At 51.2% G+C, this 20,045-nt stretch overlaps 1 long non-coding RNA gene across 1 annotated transcript; it reads right to left on the bottom strand.

The window, feature by feature from the left end:
• Window positions 1-15,707: 15,707 nt before the first annotated feature.
• On the bottom strand, window positions 15,708-18,802 carry LOC142420810 (uncharacterized). The gene is made up of 2 exons (XR_012778800.1): window positions 18,211-18,802; window positions 15,708-16,690 (listed from the first exon to the last, which is right to left on the bottom strand). It is a non-coding gene; the product is annotated as an uncharacterized LOC142420810 (long non-coding RNA).
• Between the last annotated feature and the right edge of the window lie 1,243 nt (window positions 18,803-20,045).

The following is a 20,045-nucleotide window of genomic DNA, read 5'->3' as shown; positions in this document are numbered from 1 at the left end:
GTCTCCTAATATTGCTCAAAAACTTACAATGATCTTAATAATAATATTATTATTCACGTTTGTTGTCTTTTGTGTGAGTATTAAATGTCGTCTTTCTCTTTGTAATACTGTAAGTCCCAAGTATGATAATAAGTAAAGAGTTGCTGATGGACAAAAAAGAGGAGGGTCTATGAAATACAAAAGGCTAACTGCAATATGAGTTGCTTAGAAGAATAAACACTACCTGAGACTGTGAGATTTTACCTCTGGGTTGATATGACCTGAAGATGCAACTTAAGCCATGACACCACTGACCATACATCTGTACCACCCACACGGGACAGGCAGGTACTGATCCTGCATGGGACAAGCACATACTGATGACGCGAACAATAGTAACTAATCAGCCCACCCCTTAACATGAGTAATTTGACTGGTCTACACAACTGCATTGTAACATACATAAACTCTGCTTTCCTCTGTATCAGGGTCACCCATGCATTAGACTGGGGCACCACTATGCGCATGGCTAACATATAAAATAATAAATTCCCTTGGTGACACTATGCTAAGCATCCTTGCCTCCCTCCTGGCCAGCAAAGAACTGACTTTTACAGGCAAGAGGAGGAGGAGACAACAGGAGACAACAGGAAAAGGAAGAATATGAAGAGGCAACAGAAGGCAACAAGAAGAGGATGCCACAGAAGCAACAGGAAGAAACAGGAGGAGGAGGAGCCAGCAGGATGCAAAAAGTTGAGGAGGCAAGAGGATGCAACAGTAGGCAACAGAAGGAGGAGGAGGATAATAAGGAGGAAAAGGAGGGGGAGGCCACACGAGGCAATAGGAAGAAGAGAATGAAAATGAGGAGGGAGAAGAAAAGGAGCAGGAGGAGGAAACAGAAGGCAACAGGAAGAGGAAAAGGAGGAGACAACAGGAGGATAGGAGAAGGAAGAGGATGAAGAGGGGGATGAGGTAGAAGAGGAGAAGGAAGCAACATGAGGAGGAGGAGGCAACAGGAGGCAACAAGAGCAGAAGGACGATGAGGAGGTGGCAGCAACACAAGGAGGAGTCAACAGGAGGAGGAAGAGGATGGAGAGGAAAAAAAAGGAGCAGGAGGAGGCAACAGGAAATAAAAAGAAAGAGGAAGAGGAGGCAACAGGAGGAAACAGGAGAAGAAAGAAGAGCAGGCAACAGGAGGCAAATGAAGGAGGAGGTGGAGGAGGCATAAACAACAGGAGGCAAAAGGAGGCAACAGGAACACGAGGAAGAGGAGGCAACAGGAGGAGGAAGAGGAGGCAAAGGGAGAAAACAGGAGGAAAAAGGGGAAGGAAGAGAAGAAGGAGGAGGCAACCGGAAGAAAGCAAGAAGGAATCAAGAGGCAACAGGACGAGGACACGGGAGGCAAGAAAAGGAGGAGGAGGCCACAGTTCCTAAAAAGGGAAGGCTGAGTAGAAGACAACAGGAGGCAAAAGAAGGAGGAAGTGGAGGAGGCAACAGGAGGAAATAGGAGGCAAAAGGAGGAGGAAGAGGAAGAGGAGGAGGCAAAAGGAGGAAACAGGAATAAGGAAGAGCGGGAAATGGGAAGGATGAGGAGCAGGAGGAGGCAGCAACAGGAGACAACAAGAAAAAAGAGGAGTAGGCAACAGAAGGAGGAGGGGGAGGCAACGTGAAGCAGGATGAGGAGGAGGTTGCCGCATCCTCCTGTTGCCGCCTCAGGAGGAGGAGGAAAGAGGAAGGAACAGGAGGAAAAGGGAGGAGAAGGAGGAGGCAACAGGAGGAGGAGGAAAAGGCAAAAGGAGGCTACAGGAGGAGGAGGAGGCAACCCGAGGCTACAGGAAGCAGCAGGAGGAGGAACAGGAGGAGGAAGCAGGAGGCAACAGGAGGCAAGAGGAGGACGAGGTGGCAAAAGGATACAACAGTAGGCAACAGGAGGAGAAAGAAGAAAAGGAAGAGGCAACAGGAGGAGGAGGCAACAGGAGGAGGAGGCAACAGGAGGAGGAGGCAACAGGAGGAGGAGGCAACAGGAGGAGGAGGCAACAGGAGGAGGAGGCAACAGGAGGAGGAGGCAACAGGAGGAGGAGGCAACAGGAGGAAAAAGGAGAAGGAGGAAGCAACAAGAGGTAACCTAAAGCAAAAGGGGGAGGAGGCAACAGCAGGAAGAGGAGTAGGTGGCAACAGGAGGGAAAAGAAAAGAGGAAGAAGATGAAAAAAGGAGGCAACAGGAGGAGGAAAAGGAGGACGAAACATCAGGCAACAGGATGCAACAGGTGGAGGAGGATGAAAAGGCAATAGGAAGCAACAGGAGGGAGCAGGAGGAGGAGGCAACAGGAAGAAACAGGATACAACAAGAGGAGGAGGAGGCAAAAGGAGAAGGCAACAGGAGGAGGAAAAGGAGGAGGCAATAGGAAGTAACAAGAGGCAAAAGAAGGCAAGAAGAAGAGGAGAAGGAGGCAACAGCATACAAGAGGAGGAGGAAAAGGAGGAGGCAACAGGAGGAACAGGAGGCAATATGAGGCAACAGGAGGCAACATGTAGAGGAGTCCCTAGGGGGCAACAGGAGAAAACAGGGAAAAAAGATGAGGAGGAGGAAGAAAAAAGAGGCAACAGGAAGAGGAAGACGAGTCGTCAACAGGAGGTACCTTATCACCTACTCAGGTAAAGGTGAACTCAAAAGTACCTGCATACGCATGGTGACTTCTGCTACCCCATCAGCTACTCAGCCATCAGTGACATCACAAGCACCTGCATAAGCCAGGGGCCTGCTCCTGCCCTATCACCAACTGGGCCACCTATGACATCAGAAGCAACTGCGTAAGTCAGGTGCATGCTCCTTCCATAACAGCTACTCAGCCACCTCTGATGTCACAAGCACCTGCACAAGCCAGGGTCCTTGTCATAGCCAATCAGCTACTCAGCCATCAGTAACATTCACAAGCACCTACAGAACCCAGAGGCCTGCGCCTGCCCTATCACATACACACATATGACGTCACAAGCACCTGCACAAGTCAGCTACATGCTCCTGCCTCAACAGCTACAGAGGCACCAGTGACATCACAAACGCCTGCAGAAGCGAGGTGACTTCTCAAACCCAATGAGCCACGCAGCCATAAGTGACATCGGAAGAACCTGCACAAGCCAGGTGGCTTCTTACATCCAGTCAGCTACACAGCTACCAGTGACACCATCAGAAGCTGCACAAGCCAGGGGCCTGCTCCTGCCCTATCACCTATGCAGCCACCAGTGACATCACAAGGAGCTTCACAGTCCAGGGGCCTCCTCCTTCCATATCAACTACTCGGACACATGTGACACCTCAAGACACTGCACAGGGCAGGGGACTGCTCCTGTCCTATCAACTGCTCAGGCATATGTGACCTCAAAAGCATCTGCACAAGCCAGCTGCATGCTCCTCCACAAACAGGTACTGAGGCGTATGTATCACCACAAGCATCTGCACAAGCCAGGTGATTTTTCATACCCTGTAAGCTACTCAGCCACCAGCGACTTAAAAGGACCTGCACAAGCCAGGTGACTACGGCCCTTAAAGCTAGAGAGCCTAAGTATCTGCAAAAGCCAGGTGAGTTCTCATACCAAATCAGCTACTCAGCAGCCAGTGACATGACAAGGAGCTTCACAAGCCAGGGGCCTCCTTCTGCCCTACCAACTATGAATGCACATGTGACATCACAAGAAGCTGCACAAGCCAGGGGACTGCTCCTGCCCTCTGAACTACTCAGGTGTGTGGTGACATCACAGTCACCTGCAGAAGCGTGGTGTCTACTCATACCAAATCGGCTACTCAGCCACCAGTGACATCATAAGCAGTTGCCCATACCAAGTGTATGCTGTGCTCATTGACCTACTCAGCCACCTCTGACCTCACAAGCACTAGCACAAGCCAGGGGCCTTCTCATACCCAGTCAGCTACTAAGCCTCCAGCGACCTCACAAGAACTGCGCAAGCCAGAGGCCTGCTCTTCCATATCACCAACTCAGACACCACTGACATCACAAGCACCTGCACAGCAGGAGTGTCCTCACTTCCAACACCCTGGCTTTTTCACCTTCATCTTCATCTCTGTCTCCCATCTCCTTGTGCTCTCCTTGCTCCCAGGCACCTTCCTCATCCACTCTACAACCTCCCAATGCCTCTCTCTGTCTTTGTGCTTGTGTGGCAGATGTTACCTCAGAAGCATTGTCCCAGCCACGTCACCTGCATCTCCTCTTCTTCCTCTGCTCTCATTGTGACTGCACCAGCTGTCAGAAGCACTTTTGGACCTCATGGGCGCTTTCATCCTGTGTCCCTTCTGCTGTTAAATCCTGTTCCTGCAAGAGAAGTGACAATCAGCCAGTGTCACCTCTGTGGCATCTTACCTGCATCTTCCTGAGCTGGACACCTGGTGGGAACTGTCACCATCAGCCCCAACAGCGCATGAATTGTTCTCCTGGCACAGGCACAGCTCTGCTGTGCTTGCTGCATACCATGCTTCCTGAAGGAGAACAGCAATGCTCAAAGTTACTCCTGGGCAACGTCCTGCTTAGGAAGAGCTGATTTCAAGGCAGGTTGGCAGCAGAGCCTGAGGCCGTGCCAGGGGTGGCCCCATCTGGCTCCTTGCAGCAGGACTTGGGAAAGCCCATTCCCAGCTATGAACGCCAGGCCAAGGGTATGGGGCAGAAACAGCCCCCACCCCCGAGGGCCCCAGCCCCCAACTGGCCTCTGTCCCCAAACTATTAAAACTTCCAAACAGGCTCTCCCTCTAACTGAATTATATTCAGTTTTGAGAAAATAAACTGTATACTTCCAGATTCAGTAGCCTAAGACTGTTAGAGGGCGACTTGGGCTTCAATTCCAGAACAAAATAATTTCCATTACAGAATCTCAGCCACCACCACCATGATCATCTTGTCAGTGACCCACAAACACCACGTTGTAAAAAATCTAACAGCTACTTAAAAGTATCCCTCCCCCCCAGTCTTTGTTTCCCTCATACCCTTAGACTACCACAGCAATAATCATACTACTATTCTGTAATTGCCACCGATCTGAAACCCCTCCAAAGCATTATTCACTGACGTGACTGACAGCACTGTTGATAAGGGAGAACCACCACTAACCATGCACCCACCTGTTAGTCCTTTTGCAGCGAGGCCTCTGTGACCAAGCACATCTACGTGAATATCTCTGCCTGACAGGAGATAACCAGTCCGAAAGAAAAATATCTTACAATGTCATGGTTTAACCCCAGCCGGCAACTAAGCCCCACCCAGCCGCTCGCTCACTCCCCCACAGTGGGATGGGGGAGAGAATCGGAAGAGTAAAAGTGAGAAAACTCGTGGGTTGAGATAAAGACAGTTTGATAGGGAAAGCAAAAGTCGCACACGCAAGCAAAGCAAGACAAGGAATTAATTCCTCCTTCCCATGGGCAGGCAGGTGTTCAGCCACCTCCAGGAAAGCAGGGCTCCATCACGCGTAATGGTTGCTTGGGAAGACAAACGCCATCACTCTGAATGTCCCCCCCTTCCTTCTTCTTCCCCAGCTTTATATACTGAGCATGATGCCATATGGTGTGGGATAGCCCTTTGGTCAGTTGGGGTCAGCTGTCCCAGCTGTGTCCCCTACCAGCTTCTTGTGCACCCCCAGCCCACTCGCTGGTGGGGTGGGGTGAGAAGAGAAAAGGCCTTGACGCTGTGTCAGCACTGCTCAGCAGGAATGAAAACACCCCTGGGTTATCAGCACTGTTTCCAGCACAAATCCAAAACACAGCCCCATACCAGCGACTGTGAAGAAAATTAACTCTACCCCAGCCAAAACCAGCACAGATGTCTTGGCTCTAGCAAAAGAATTTACAATAACGCTACAAGCAAGTTTCAAGAGAAAGCAGGATAGCGGAAGAGGCAGAAAATGTGATGTCTCTCGCCCATCTCTAATTTCAGAGGAAGTTGCAAGGATTTTGTTGTTTTGTTTTTTTTTAAATCACTGCACAGCACAAGATTACCCCATGCTCATTAACACCTGCACATTAACCCTTCTGAGTGTCTTCACAGCCAGTGGTCAAGTCTTATACAGTCTGCGCAACATGTACTTCATGATGAGGATTACTTCACCAGGTATTGCCCAAATCATCTCTTATTCCAGTTCTGATCAGCTCAACTACTGCCACAGCCTTTTCTGTCCTTAGGTGCAGTCGTGCCCCATTGTGACCCACTCAGAAAGCTCCTCAGACGATCATCTCACTCACTGCCTCAGTCACAACTAACGGTCTCACACCCTGAAGCTGTTTCCATCAGTTCACGCATACAGTTAATATGGTCTTTCATGACTTAGCCTCCTCCCTCATGTTATTTCCCACCAGGTACCAAGACAACAGCTCCTACTTACAGGCCCTGAGAGCAGCCTCCACCGACTGTCCCCTGCTACACACCAACAGGAACAGCACCGTCCTCTCCCCTGCCTGTCTCCACGCTCAAGAGGAGATGCTCACACACCCCTGCCCCAGCCATGCTGCCTGAAAATCCTTGCTGTGCTGCTCAAGGCCATGACAACTGTCACGCTACGGCTCTACCCACATCACTGTTCCTCATTCTGAGTGACACTGCCCATTTCTGTGTATTCCCACCCATCTGCAGCCCCCTGTTGCCTTCTGTCTCGTAACTATTTTGGAAAAGCACACATTTTATTTCTGAATACCTGTTCTGAGGTCACCACAGTACAGGTCCAGAGTCCATGACTATGGCTGATAACATCCATAGCAATACAGAATTGTACAGCGATGAAAAATACCCAGTAGTTCAGCTTGTTTCAGTTGTTTAAGACAAAGCTTTTGGCTAGAACACAGGTGAGAAAATTCAAAACCAGACCTAACCTATGCTCCCATCTTGATCAGCAGCTCTTTTCTCATCAGTTGCTTGAATTTCTTTCCTCAGGAGTATGTATCAAGATTTTCCTCATTGAAAGAAACAAGAAAGATCAGTCACAAACATGCAGAAAATCTGACATGCGCATACTTGGTGTCTACACAGTAACATTATCAAGGCCCTGCCTATAGATAAAAGATTAAATTAAGGTACAGTTTTCCTACACAGGAAAAATTTCCAAAATTGAAAATGTCCAGCGATTGCGGCTACACGAAAGCTGCCAGCACTGAAAGCTGTAGCTGGTTTTCACTGTCCCTTGGAACTGCATTCGCTGCCGCACAGACACTCGCACTCTGCACTTGCCTAGCCATAGAAACAAAATTGAAAATTGACAGAGCATAGGAAACTAAATACATTGAGACACAGAAAGAAAATTTTTAAAGCCACTGGGTACAGGACAGAAAGGGATGAATTAAAAAATAGGGACAGGGAGTTGGATAGAGGGAAACATGGAAAGAAATTGTAAAAAGCAACAGGCTACAAGAAACACAGGAAAGAATTAAAAAATAGGAACAGGGATGAGAACACAAGGAAACATTGAAAGAAAATTTTAAAAGTGACAGGGTATACGGAAGAAAGGCAGAATTAAAATTTAGGGAAAGGGAGCCGCATAAAGGGAATTGTTGAAAGAAAAATTAAATAGTTATGGGGTATAAGAAATATAGAGAAGAATAATATTTTAAAAAAAAAAAAAAAAATCAAGAAAGGGAGCCGGAGAGAGGAAAACATAGAAGAAATTTTAAAAAGAAAGTGAGTACAAGAAACATAGACAAGAATTAAAACACAGGGACAAGGAGATGGATAGAAGACAACACAGAAAGAAAATTTTAAAAGTGATAGGGTACAGAATCATATAGGTTGGAAAAGACCTTTAAGATCATCGAGTCCAACCATAAACCTAACACTGCCAAAAACCACCACTACACCATGTCTCTAAGTACCTCATCCAAACGTCCTTTAAATACCTCCAGGGATGGCGACTCAACCACTTCCCTGGGCAGTCTGTTCCAATGCTTGATAACCCTCTCGGTGAAGAAAAATTTCCTAATATCCAGTCTAAACCTCCCCTGGCGCAACTTGAGGCCATTTCCTCTTGTCCTATCACTTGTTACCTGGGAGAAGAGACCGACCCCCACCTCTCTACAACCTCCTTTCAGGTAGTTGTAGAGAGCGATGAGGTCTCCCCTCAGCCTCCTTTTCTCCAGGCTAAACAGTCCCAGCTCCCTCAGCCGCTCCTCATAAGTCTTCTGCTCCAGACCCTTCACCAGCTTCGTTGCCCTTCTCTGTACGCGCTGTACAAGAAACACAGGAATATTAAAAAAACAGGGACAGAGAGATGGATAGAAGGAACCATAATAAGAAAATTTTAAAACCAACAGGGTAGAAGAAACACAGCAAATAATTAAAAAATAGGGACAAGGGAGATGGATAGAAGGAAACATAGTGTCCTAGTTTCAGCTGAGATAGAGTTAATTTTCTTTATAGTGGCTGGTATGGGGCTATGTTTTGGATCTGTGCTGGAAACAGTGCTGATAATACAGAGATGTTTTAGTTGTTGTTGCACTGGTCAAGGACTTTTCAGCTTCCCGTGCTCTGCCAGGTGCAGGAGAAGCTGGGAGGGGACACAGCCAGGATAGTTGATCCAAACTGCCCAAAGGGCTATTCCATACCATATGGCATCATGCTCAGTATATAAAGCTGGGGAAGAAGAAGGAAGAGGGGGACGTTCAGAGTGATGGTGTTTGTCTTCCCAAGTCACCATTACACGTGATGGAGCCCTGCTTTCCTGGAGACGGCTGAACACCTGCCTGCCCATGGGAAGGAGTGAAGGAATTCCTTGTTTTGCTTTGCTTGCGTGCGCAGCTTCTGCTTTACCTATTAAACTGTCCTTATCTCAACCCACGAGTTTTCTCACTTCTACTCTTCCAATTCTCTCCCCCATCCCACCAAGGGGGAGTGAGCAAGCAGCTGTGCAGTGCTTAGTTGCCGGCTGGGGTTAAACCACAACACATGGAAAGAAAATTTAAAAAGTGACGGGGTACAGGACAGAGGGAGGAATTTAAAAATAGAGACAGGGCAACAGAGAGAGAGAAACATAGAAAGATAAATTAAAATGCAATGGGGTACAAGAAACACAGGAAAGCATAAAAAATAGGGAGAGATGCAGAGAGTGAAACAGAAAAAAAAATTAATAGGTGAAGTGATACAGGGCAGAGTTGGCAGAAGAGTAACAAGTTTTGGGGAGCCGGACAGGTAGGTGGGCTGGCAGAGAGGGAGACAGAAGCAGGGACAGGCAGGGTGGTGGCAGAGATCTGCGGCAGGGCAGCAGAGATGGACCGGGGTACACAAGAGAGAATGCGTGACTCACCACAGCTCCTGGCACCAGCAGAACTTCACCACCCTGACACTTGTCTCTCTGCTTCTGCCCTTTTCTCCTTCACAGTGCCACCTGCCTGGCCCTCACCCACTCAGCAGCACGCAGCGGACACCTCCATGCTCCTCACATGGAGCTCCACAAAGCTTCCTCGATACATGGCAGCTCACACGCGTAGCCATCAGAGGCACCGAGCTCCCAGGAACGCGTGCTGGTGTCTGCTCTGTCAGGGACGGCTCAGAGGGATCCTTCCTCATGGCAGGGACTGGCCATTCCCTGCTGGAGGCACCTGCCTGCAGGACCACCTTGGATTCAGTCCTCAGCCCTTCACCAGCTCCCTCAGGCAGGCATGCCCAGGCACCCACTTTACAGCTAGAGCCCCTTCTCACAGCAGGGCCAGCCCCATCCTCAGCCTCACTGGCCACACCTGGGGCTGCCCTAGCTCCAGCCAAAGCCCCACAGCACATCACCCCCTGCCCTGTCCACAGCCATGAGCTCTGCCCCAGGGGCTGCGAACACATCCAGGGGCACAGAGGAGGCAGGAAAAGTTTACTCATTAATGCACATAAGAAATCCCAGCAGTGAGCTGGCTACAAGGCTCAGTGCCCAAATGCAGCAGGACAGAGGGAAGGGAGGGGAGGGGAGGGGAAGGGGAGGGGGAAGGACAGAGGGACATAGAGAAGAGGTGTGGGTCAAGGAGCCAGAAAACAGGACGCTGCAAACAAAAGAGGGACAGGGAGCAGGACAAGAGTGTAGAGAGAGGAGAGCGGAGAGATTGAGAAAAAAAACGGGGACAGAGAGATGGAGGAATAAATAGGTGACACAAGCAGCAGAAGAGGCAGAAAGGACCAGCAAGACAAGACAGAGACAAGACAAGGGACAGGGAAAAATTCTAAAGTGATAGGGGAAAAGAAACATAGCCAAGAACTAAAAAATAGAAACAGGGAGCCGGATAGAGGTAGAAGTAGAAAGAAAAGTTCAAAAAGCAACAGGGTACAGGAAACAGGCAAGAACTAACAAATGGGAACAGGGAGACAGAAAGAGGGAGATGTAGAAAGAAAATGTTAAATGTGACAGGGTACAGGACAGAGATGGAGGAATTAAGAACTAGAGACAGGGAGATGGAGAGAGGGAGACTCAGAAAATTTTGAAAGCAACAGGATACAAGAATCATAGACAAGAATTAAAAAGTAGGTACATGAAGCTGTGTAGAGGGAGACGTAAGAAGAAAATTTGAAAAGAGGGTACAAGAAACACAGGCAAGAAATTAAAATTAGGTCAGGGAGACAGAGAGGGAAAGGTAGTAAGAAAATTTAAAAAGCAACTGGGATCAAGAAATATATGCAAGAATTTAAAAAATAGCAATGGAGAGGTAGAAAGAAAGTTTCAAAAGTGATGGGGTACAAGAAACATAGGCAAGAGTTAAAAAATAGGGACAGGAAGCCCCATAGAAGGAAACTGTGGTGGGTTGGCCTTGGCTGGCTGCCAAGTGCCCACCAAGCCACTCTATCACTCCCCATCCTCAACAAGACGGGGGGAGAAAATACAGCAAAAGAGCTTGTGGGTCAAGATAAGGACAAAGAGATCACTCACCAATTACTGTCACAGGCAAAACAGACTCAGGGAAATTAATTTAACTTATTGTAAATCAAAATCATAGTAGGATAATGAGAAATAACAACAAATCTAAAAAACACCTTCACCCGTCCCCACTCTTTTTTCCTGGGATAATCTTCACTCCTGACTTCTCTACATCCTACCCCCAAGCAACGCAGGGGGACAGGGAGCAGTGGTTGCAGTCAGTTCATCACATGTTGTCTCTGCCACTCCTTCCTCCTCATGCTCTTCTTCTGCTCCAGCGGGAGGTCCCTCCCACGGGGACACAGGTCCTGCCAGAAAACATGCTCCAGCGTGGGCTCCTCTCCACGGGGTCACAGCTTCCTTCAGACAGATCCACCTGCTGCGGTCCTCCACGGGCTGCAGGGGGACACCCTGCGTCACCATGGTCTTCACCATGGGCTGCAGGGCAATCTCTGCTACATTCCTAGATGAGGCCAAAGGCAACCCACACAAACCTGAGACAGACACAGTCAACAACATCCCTAAAGAGCAACTGACAAGTGAGTCCTCAGTGCTGCCCCTGAGAGAGTGAAAGAACAAGCAATCATTATCCACAGTGATGACAGTAGCTCTCCTCAGGCAGGAACCCCTCTCCTTCTGCAGGAGCTGCTGGAGACACTGCTCTTTCCCCAAACTGATGCTAATGGTACCTGCATTTATGGTGCAATAAAGCATATCCAAGGGCCAGCTTGCTGCCGTAAGGACAGGGTTTGGGGGCAGTCTGTGGCTACGGGACAGGCTTCACAGGAGGGGCTGGAGCTGGGGGCAGCTGCATGGGGTGAGCGGGGCTGGAGGAGTTTTGGTGAGTTGGGGAGGCACCCAGCACCTTTTCCAGGGGGTGGGAAGGACTCCAGGTACCTGGAGGGATGGGGGCAGCCCCTTTGTCTGCATCCTCTCCACCAGCTCTCAGAAAATCTCTGGGAGTTGCCCTGATGGGTCCTGACTCCAACTGATTGTCAACCTGTCAGCTGGAAACATCCTTGCAGCCCACTGGCACGCTCAGGAGGGCATGCCCCAGCAGCACCATCCCTTGGGTCTGTAGCCCTTTTACACACAGGGGCCATCACCATCAGCCTCACTGGCCCCCCCTGGGGCTCCTCCAGCCCCAGCCCACAGCTGCAGCCACGGCTCCTGACACCCACTGTGTAACCTGCTTCCCTGGACTCTCTGACAGCCACTCACCAAGTACAAAGGACTACAAACACAGCTATGCGTGCAAAGGAGACAGCTAGTGTTTATTCGTTAATGTGTGTAAGTCCCGGGAGTGAGTCTGCTCTGGGGCTCGGTGCCTGTACACTCACCCTTCCTCGGGACAACTCAGCAGTCGTTACTGGAACAGCAGACACAGAGAACAAAAATACAGCAATGGGGAGCAGGACAGAGGAACAGAAACAGAAAAATCAGATGAGGAAGAAGGACTGAGAAGCAGAAAGAAAGGTACAGGGAAAAGGGCAGTAAAATGGAGAAATCAATTAAAGGGATGAGAAGCCCTGCAGGGACATGATGGAAGAAAAACAGGGTCAGGGAGCAGGACAGAGGGAAAGAGAGAGAAAATGGTGAGCAGGGAGCAGAACAGACAGATTGAGAGGGAAATTGAGTGAGAGGAATAAAGAAGACGGGAGGCAGAGAAAAAGACAGGGAACAAGCCAGAGGCATTGAGGAAAAAAAATAGAGCGCCACAGATCAGGACAAAGAGATGGACAAAGAAAAAACAGTGATGGACTGCAGGATGAGAAAAAGGACCAGGGAGCAGGACAGAGGGGGATAATGGGACAGTGAGGTGGGCAGGGGATATAGTGAGAAACGATGGGACAGGCAGTGGTATGGAGATGTACAGACAAAAAGTTAGGAGGAGGATGGAGGACAGAGAGAATAAGAGAAAACGGACAGGGAGCAGGGCAGAGATGGAGAAAGAAACATTAGAGACAGAGAGAGGAGGAAAGTGACAGGACCAAGGCAGAGAGATGGAGAAAGAAAAAGGAGACAGCGATCGGTAGCAGGCCAGAGGGACAAAGAAACACAGGAGGAAGGACAGAGGGATATAGAAAACAGGTGAGGGACAGGGAGCCAGAAAGTGGGATACCATGAAAGAGAGAGGGACAGGGAGCAGGACACTGGGATAGACAGCCAACGAGACCAACAGAGAGAATGACAGAGAGATGGAACAAGAGGGAAAAAACAGGGACAGAGAGCAGGACAGAGAGGTGAAGCAATAAATAATAGGGACAGGGAGCAGGACAGAGGGTCAGAGAGAGTGAGAGATTAACAGGAAGATTAACAGGGACAGTGAGATACGGACTGAAAAAAAAAACAGCGACAGTGAGCAAGGCAAAGGGATAGAGAGAAAAAGAGAAGGAAGAAGGAAGAGAGATAAAAAGGCAGGGACATGGAGTGGCATGTACAGGCACAGAGAGGAAAAGAATGCCAGGGAACAGTCCAGAGAAACTGGGGGGGGGGGGGAAGAGATGGATGCAGATCAGGACAAAGAGATGGAAAAGAAAAAAACAGTGGTGGGCTACAGGTCAGAGACAGAGGATGAAATAAAAAGAGGGAGAGGGAGCAGGACAAAAGTCCAGAGAGAAGAATAAAAGGGAGTGGTAGAACAAGAGAGAAAGGGAAGGAGGAAGAAGGAGCAGGACACAAGAATAGAGAGGAGAGGTAAAGGGAAGCAAAGAAAATTGCAGCAGCGTGGGAAAGAGAGGGGGCCAGAGGAAGGGCAGGGAGGGCCCAGGACGCAGAAGAGGGGCGCCAGGGCCCCACAGGCCCGGGACTCACCACAGCTCTTGCTCTCGGCACTGCTGGGAGAATTTGCCAGTTCAGATGCTTCTTTCTCCTTCCTTCCTCCCTTCCTCTTCTGTAACTCCAGTTGCTTGGCTGTCCTCCACCTGAGAGAATATGCGGGTATATTACAGCTCTTACAAGACGAGGCTTCCTAGACAAGTAGCCTCGCTTGCTCATGCACTACGCAGCTGTACCGCACTTTGGGTTACGCATACAGACCCTGCGGTGCACGCTGGCGGCCTGGCCTGCTGCAGACTACAAGGAGGGATCCTTCCTCGCCCGGAGAGGCGGGCTCTCTCTTGCCTGCAGCGGGAGGCAGCTGCTGGCCGGCTGGCCTTCGATTTCTTCTTCTTTACCCTTCTCTGGCCTCTCCAGCTTCAGCCGCGGCAGCTCCTGTCCACAGCCAGCAAGTGCTCCGCCCGTCCCTGTTCGCCCCCACGCCGCGAGGAGAGCGAGGCCAGGCAGAGACAACCCACGCAAGCCTGAGGCGGGTGCCGTCACCGGCAGCCCCAGGGGAGGAAGGGACAACCTGGTCCTCAGCGTGGCCTCTGGGAGAGGGAAAGAAGCAGCAGCAGCCACCGTTATTACCGCAGACCGCCCCTGGCCAGAGCCCCTCCTTCCGCAGGGGCTTCTGGGGACGCATCGAGAGCCAGCTTGCCGCTGTCACAACGGGGCTTGGGGGCGGCCCGAGGCTACGGGACAGGCTTCAGGGGAGGGGCTGGAGCTGGAGCTGGGGGCAGCTGCGCGGGGCGAGCGGAGCCGGGGCAGGCTCAGGGGGAGCTCTGGCGAGCTGGGAGGCGCCTGGGGGGGCGTCCGCCTCCTTCCTCTCCTCCCTTCTATCAGCGCTCGGTAACTCCCTGGGGCTGCCCTGGGGGTAACTCCCTGGGGCTCCCCCGCTCGCCTCACCGGTGGCCTCGGCCCTCACCCGCCGCCGCCGGGACCCGTGCCCGGCACGCCGCCGTGCTGGTCCCGGGCACCGCGCATGCGCCGGCCACCGAGGGCGTGCCGGAGGGGCCGGAGCCGGCGCCGAAGGCCGGGCGGCAGCACGGCGCGGCGGGCACCAGCAGCGAGCGCCCGGCGGGCGGCGCCGGCCCAGCGGCGGCACCGGCGCTACAGTTCCGCGCTTTGCGCGCCGAGCGCCCGCCGACACCGCGCACGCGGGGCAGCAGCGGCGGCGTTTCTTTCCCGGGAGGCAGCAGCGAGCGCGGCGGCACCACCCCGCAAGCACCGCAGCATCGCGGTGCTGTTACCGGCGGAGGGCAGCGTGGAGCACGGGGGCGCCACCGCGCATGCGCGGCTCCCTAGCCGCAGTACCTCGCCTCGGCCGCCGGGCGGCAGCCGCGCGCGCGGGGACCCTTCTCTGCGCGGCGGCGGCGACAGGAACTGCTGCTGGGCACCGGGCTGCCCGCCCGCCCCGCCCCGCCCCGCCCCGTCGGCGATCCTCACTGCCTCTGCCGGAACGTGGCCCGGGGGCTGCAGCGGCTCAGCCCTTTGCGTCCGACTGCTTGAAAAGTCAGGTGGCTGCTTCTGCCCGTGCTCCCCACCCCGTTCCCTGGGGAGGAGAAGCAGCACGGGGAGCCTGGGGAACAGGGCTTTTTCCCCCGGAGGAAGCCCCAGGGACTGCTGTATCAGTCTGCATGTGGTACCAGGGTCGCGGGAGTGACAGCAGCCAGCCAACAGATGCTGGAGAGAGATTGAAATAAAATAAGGCGACACAGATGGCACCCCGAAGGCAGGCGAGACGAGACCGAAAGCTGCTTTGGGCGAGGGGGCAGCTATGCAGGAAACGGCGCGTCCCAGCAGACCAGCTGCAAGTGGCTGATCTGCATATGAGTGATACGCTGGTGATCCTTGGGCTTTGTTGTGTTGTTTGCACCTTTCCTCACCTCTGTGCTGTCAGTAATCTGCTCTCCTAATCCTGCATACACACAAGGCTTCCTGTGCAGGGCTTGTCACTTAGATAAGAGGTGCTGCACAATGTTACTCACCACCCTGCCCTCCAGCGTGTAAAGCAATTAGACATGAAGCAGGGAAGGTGAAGAGGCATGTTGGTATATTAGGTGTCCTCAGCAGATGACCGCAGCGTAGTTCTGCACTCCTTGCCGCTCATGCTAGCAACCGTGGCAGTTGCACTTTGCTGCCTGCAACACACAGTACTTGGTAGGCTGGATGGGCTGTTCTGCCACTGTTGGGTGAGCAGCTCAGTTCCTTTGGCTGCCCAATTTGCCATCTTAAAACAATAACTTCAACACTCGGTTTCTTTAATTCAGACCCCTCTCAATGGCCTACAAGCCATTTTCAGCTAGCAACACAGCTGAAATACAGTGCTGGTAGAAATCCAGCTGCCATCTTGCTTTGATGTCAAAAGGCTTTTGTAACTTGAACCCTTGATTATTTTGGCATCAAGACTGCAAGGCAAGAAATACGCCTCTACTTGAACAAGCAAGACACCTGCCAAATACCTGTGAACGGCGATACATGGCTGCCTGTGACCAACACCTTTTCCTGCTAAAACCAGAGCACGGTTCCCTTGTGAAGAGCCATCAGCAGTGCAGAACGTACCTCAGTTTCCCCTGCACCAGGACCCCAGGAACAGCATCTGCACGCACTGGAGTGTGCAGCAGCCTGTTGTTGTCCCAGCTCCTTGCCCTTGAGAAAGCAGCTGCCTGTAGCAGCAGCAGAACTGCTGCTGCCCGAAGAAGAAAGGCATGACTTGATGTAAAGCTCTCCTGCATCCCGTGCAGAGTCGATAACCTCAGCAGCCTATACAAAGGGTCAAGCTAACAACCTGAGACAAGTCACAGGGTGTAGCAGTTTCTGCACCACCCGTACTTTCCAGCCTAGCTGGACAGAGTAAGAGGCAAGAGAAAGGGGCCTGTTGGCTGCCTTGAGAGGCAGACTTGCTGTCGATTGTGCCGTGACTGTTTCGTTCTTTGTCTTTGGCAGAGTTACTTCGCAGAGGTTGGGAGACAGGTATGCTTGCACGGCATGAGTACTGCTGCTTATGGAGCAAAAGGCACTATAAAACAGCAACAGAGAACAAGGATGGCTTATCAAGATGGTAGGAATAACATGGAGAGCCTAAAGCATTAGCCAGGCAGGGCTTGCAACTAACCTTGTTGTCATGGTTTAATCCCAGCTGGCAACTAAGCACCACATAACCGCTCACTCACTCCCTCTCCCGGTGGGATGGGGAGAGAATTGGAAGGGTAAAATTGAGAAAACTCGTGGGTTGAGATTGTGCTGGTTTTGGCTGAAGTACAGTTAATTTTCTTCATAGTAGCTGGTATGGGGCTGTGTTTTGGATTTGTGCTGGAAACAGTGTTGATAACTCAGGGATGTTTTCATTCCTGCTGAGCAATGCTGACACAGCATCAAGGCCTTTTCTCTTCTCACCCCACCCCACCAGCGAGCGGACTCAGGTGCACAAGAAGCTGGTAGGGGACACAGCTGGGACAGCTGACCCCAACTGACCAAAGGGCTATCCCACACCATATGGCATCATGCTCAGCGTATAAACTGGGGGAAGAAGAAGGAAGGGGGGGACATTCAGAGTGATGGTGTTTGTCTTCCCAAGCAACCATTACGCGTGATGGAGCCCTGCTTTCCTGGAGGTGGCTGAACACCTGCCTGCCCATGGGAAGGAGTGAAGGAATTCCTTGTTTTGCTTTGCTTGCGTGAGTGGCTTTTGCTTTCCTTGTCTTTATCTCAACCCACGAGTTTTCTCACTTCTACTCTTCCGATTCTCACCCCCATTCCACTGTGGGGGAGTGAGCAACTGGCTGGGTGGGGCTTAGTTGCCGGCTGGGGTTAAACTACGATAGTCCTTTTTGGTGCCCAACATTGGGCTCGAAGGGTTCAGGATAACAACAGGTTTGATTGGAATGTGCTAGATTAAATTTATAGCTGTTATTGCTGTTTAGCTATTAATCGCCAGGCTCCTGTGTTTGCCATGGGGCTTGCTTGCCTTACTGTCTAGTAGAGTCTAGTGCTCGTTAGTGGCTGCTTTTTGCTTACACTGCTTGCTTTGCTGCTGATCATCTGACTCTGCTGTGCCTGGGAACATTGTGATAACAGCAATGGCGATGTGCCTGGGCTGGCAGATGGCCATGGTATCGCTGCTGTTTCTGTGCTGCTGCACTGGACAGGCTGGAACTCCAGTGTGAACTCGAGTTGAAGGGACTGTGACGTAGATGAGTCTACACAGGAGCAGGACACCCCGAAGCATCTGTGGCCATGGTTATGTCTGTGCTGCAGCATGTTTCTCTGAAGGGCTTGTGGCCCCTGGAGAAGGCCATGCTGGAACAGGTGCACCTCAAAGCAACTGTGGCTGTGGATAAGACTATGCTCCAGCAGGTATACCCCTGGAGAGACTGTGGTTCATAGCTAAGGCTCCACTTGGAGCAGGTACACCCCTAAGGGACTGCAGTCTGTGGATAAGTCCAAGCAGGAGGAGGGGTAAGGGGAGGAGTTCATTGCAATGTTAAACCCGATGGTCTGGTCCAAAGGGAGCAGGGGTGGAGACTGTAATGGAAATACCTTTAAATTGTTGTAACCCGGGATTTAGGTTGCATGTTATAGGAGTTACTATAGCAGGAACCACCTGAACCAGTGGAGGACAGGTCTTACAAGAAGCAGTACAAATGCAGCAGCGACCTGACCTGAGCTGGCTTTGATGCCCAATAACTCCATGCAACACACCGTCTCTCCTGTCCTGAGTGACCACCGTAACAGATGGAGCCCAAAGTCATGGACTAAATGAACTCAGTGGACATTTTGTGGACATCTTATGGGCATTAATGGACATTTCACAGGGGTGATCCATAGACTAAGGGAATGATATCTGTGTATTATATCAAAGCATCGGAATGGGGGTGGTGGTTAATGAGGATGTATTGGATAGTGCAGGACCTGAGCATGACATAAATGGTATGGAATAAGGGGTGGAGAACATGCTGGTTTTGGCTGGGGTAGAGTTAATTTTCTTCACAGTCGCTGGTATGGGGCTGTGTTTTGGATTTGTGCTGGAAACAGTGCTGATAACCCAGGGGTGTTTTCATTCCTGCTGAGCAGTGCTGACACAGCGTCAAGGCCTTTTCTCTTCTCACCCCACCCCACCCCACCAGCGAGCGGGCTGGGGGTGCACAAGAAGCCAGGAGGGGACACAGCTGGGACAGCTGACCCCAACTGACCAAAAGGATATCCCACACCATATAGCATCATGCTCAGCGTATAAAGCTGGGGAAGAAGAAGGAAGGGGGGGACGTTTGGGGCAATGGCGTTTGTCTTCCCAAGTCACCATTACGCATGATGGAGCCCTGTTTTCCTGGAGATGGCTGCCTGCCCATGGGAAGGAGGAATTAATTCCTTGTTTTGCTTTGCTTGTGCATGTGGCTTTTGCTTTCCCTATTAAACTGTCTTTATCTCAACCCACAAGTTTTCTCACTTTTACTCTTCCAATTCTCTCCCCCATCCCACTGTGGGGGAGTGAGCAAGCGGGTGGGTGGGGCTTAGTTGCTAGCTGGGGTTAAACCATGACAGAGATAAAAACAGTTTAATAATTAAAAAGAAACAACAACAAAGTGTAAGGAAAAGATAATTTAAAAAAAAGAGAGAAAAATAAAATCCAAGAAAGACAAGTGATACAAATGAAAACAATTGCTCACCACCAACCAACCAACGACTCAGCCAGTCCCTGAGCAGTGGTCCTCCCATCAACCTCCCCCCCCCAGTTTTATTGGGGTCCCAGCTGTGTGCCCTCCCAGCTTTCTGTGCACCTGGGTGCCGAATAGGGAGAGCTGGAAGGGGGGCAGAGGGGAGAGAGGAGGGAGGGGGGAGTGGGCGCAGGAGATAGGAGGGCAGGGGATGTGGGGGGGGTGTCACGTGGGAAAAAAAACTCACATGGGGAAGACTCACACTTGCGTGGGGAAAAGACTCGCATGAGGCAGACTAGCGTGGGGTACATTTCAGTAGAAAGGGGGATGGAGAGACACGCGGAGGGGGACAGGGAGACAGGGACAAGACAGGGAGACAGACACAGGGGGGGAATGGACATGGATGGGGGGAGAGATGGGGAGACGGGCAGGGAAACGGGGTGTTGCGAATGAGTGATTTAGATTGCTTTAAAAATCACTGTCAAAGGTATTAGCAAAAGTGGGTTTGATATGATGTTATAAAAGTGCGACTTAACACAGCTCGATGGCAAGGTTCACTCTATTAATTACTGCATGGAAGAAACACACAAAGGAAAATAGGGTTACACTCGAGTTAGAATTATTCACAGATAGACCGGGGGTACAAAAGGTACGGAGGACCCTCCTGTTGAGTCACGAGGTTCAGAGTAGACCCCCTTCCTTTCTAAACCCCTGATGGAG

Source organism: Mycteria americana, chromosome 25 (assembly GCF_035582795.1).
Source record: "Mycteria americana isolate JAX WOST 10 ecotype Jacksonville Zoo and Gardens chromosome 25, USCA_MyAme_1.0, whole genome shotgun sequence".
In the NCBI taxonomy this organism is placed as follows: domain Eukaryota; kingdom Metazoa; phylum Chordata; class Aves; order Ciconiiformes; family Ciconiidae; genus Mycteria; species Mycteria americana.
The sequence above is the reverse complement of the archived record's forward strand: the minus strand, read 5'-3'. Positions and strand labels throughout refer to the sequence as shown.